This window comes from Rattus norvegicus, chromosome 15 (assembly GCF_036323735.1).
Source record: "Rattus norvegicus strain BN/NHsdMcwi chromosome 15, GRCr8, whole genome shotgun sequence".
Classification (NCBI taxonomy): Eukaryota; Metazoa; Chordata; class Mammalia; order Rodentia; family Muridae; genus Rattus; species Rattus norvegicus.
This window is the reverse complement of record NC_086033.1, coordinates 21892401-21894917: the sequence shown is the minus strand read 5'-3', so window position 1 is coordinate 21894917 and position 2517 is coordinate 21892401.

Here is a 2517-nt window from a genome sequence, read left to right as displayed (position 1 = left end):
CTTACCTCAGGGAGACTCTATTTCTAAATTAGGGAGGCCACAGAGAGACTGAGAGCACGTCAGCATTCACTGAGCACCAATTTTGTTGGAACATCATTTCAGCAATGCTAGAAAAATGTCTCCCGGTCCTTGCCAAGGGTACAACAATGCTGTACATGTCTTATAATTCTCATTTGTAGAGGTAAATTCAAAGTGGGCCTGACAAGCCTCCTTTATGTCTCTCCAGTATTGAATTATAAGTCAGTGTTGGGGTGCAGGGACATCTGAGTTTATTTTGATGACTATGGTTAAATGTTATAAGATAAAGGAGAATTGTCAGCCCAAGTGGTTTAACTTCCTCTAGATATATGTACCTATGAATGTACACATATACATGAATATGTGTATATATAATACATAGAGACAAATACATATGTTTATGGATATACAAGCACTTGTGTCTCTATGTATCACGTGTAATTTTCTGTAACGATAAAATAATATGAGTCGTTGAGGGTTTTATCAAACAACCTTGGGTTTATTTGTCTCTCCTCCTTCTATATTGACCCCCCCTCAGTTGGAGCCCCCTCCCTGTCACTCCACATCTCACGTCATATCACCTGTATTCTGCTTTTCACTTCCCAAGCCTCCCTCACAATGTTTCTTTATACGTCCCTGATTTCTGTAATTCCTCAGCGCTCTATACATCTGAGAATTTGGAGCTTGGTACCTCAGATGGAGAGGCCATGTGGTGTTTGTCTTTCTGGATCTGGGCTCTTTCATTCCATACAGTGTTTTCTAGGTCCATTCATTTACCTGCAGATTTCATGACTCCGGTTTTCCTTACAACTGGATAGAATCCTCTTGTGTACACATTCCACATTTTTGTTATCCATCTACTGAAAGATACGTAGGTTGCTCTCATTTCCTATCTGTTGTGAACAGAGCAGTGGTGAACTTGGCTGGACGGGTATCTGTGGAGTAGGATGTCAAATCCCCAAACAGCATTACCAACTGGGGACCATATGTTTAAGTACATGAGCCCACAGGAGACATTCTCATCCAAACCCCATAGTGTGCTGGTCAGAAGGTTTCCAGCCTCACACGTAAGGATTCAGAAAATAAACTGATGTACCAGCTGCTGAGTTTCTGCTTTGTTACACCAGCCTTGCACCAGCCACTGAAAGATTTCCTAGTCTCTATCAGTCCTTCAAGACCAACCTTCAGTCTTTACCCAGAGTTAGCAAGTACCCTTAATTAAGAAAATGGTCAAAGAGGGCTGCTTGCCCAGGAGAACTTACTCCTCCTTCCTTTAGTTTATCCAGTTCTTTGTTCAGCACATCTGCTCAATATTCCCCAAGCCACACATGTACCTATAACGATAAGAAAGACTATGCAGAATAAACACGGGATGCAAAATGATTATATACATAAGTAATAAAGCATATAAATGCAAAATCAAATTTTATTATGTGAAGTATTTGTCTTCCTTAAAGTCACCATGAAGTCTACATTAAAGAGTGCTGCATCTCTGCCCTTGGGGAAAGGTAGGATTAGAGTACACATATTGTTTACCCTTTTGTTTGGAACTTCCAGGTAATACTGATACTACTATTATTCCTAATTAGATGAGGCTTGTTGAACCTATATATTTTTTCCTTAAAGCAGATATAGAGTCTTTTTGCATGTAGAAACACTAGCCAACACCTTAAAACTGTATTTGGGGACATTCTGAACAGCAAAATCGTGTAAAAAGAAATCATAAAATATAGCAAAGTAGCAGAAAAGAGACCATGAAAGGGACACTTCGTAGTTGAGCACCAAAATGAGAGAGAAAGCAAACACCACCTTTGTTTGACCACCTGGAAATGCCAAACCTTGGAGCTGCGGTTCTCAACCTTCCCAATGCTGTGACTCTTTGATACAGCACTTCATGTGGTGACCCCCAACAACAAAGTTATTTTTGTCGCTATTTTATAACTGTAACTTTGCTAGTGTTACAAATCGTAATGTAAATATCGATGTTTTCTGATGATCTTCGGTGATCCCCGTGAGAGGATTGTTTGACTGCCAAAGGGGTCATGACCTTAGAGTTAAATACCAGCTTCCACTCTGTACATATGCATGTCATCAAAGATTCTAAAATGCTGAAAGCTTTGACATTAGAAATTTTGACAAGTAGGAAAATTAAAAAAAAAAAACTCATGAATGGGCTGTATACGCACGTGCATCATAATATGATATAACTACAACATGTATTTTAAAGTATTTAGATGTAAAACTGTATTTTATACATTAGATATGTCCAAAAATAAACCATGCATGTGCATTTCACACCCTGGCTCTTTTAGCTCCTATGCTGAGGCTTTCTGCTTCTGCTTCTGTCCTCGTAAGAAATAGGAGCCCTGAATTAACATTGCAAGTTTTCATTCGATTTCCCACCAGTATCATGAGCTACCAAAGCATTTCTTTCTAGAACCTCTGGGAACTCTCTGCTAGACTCTCATTTGGGCACAAGCAGTGAATAGTTTATGGCAC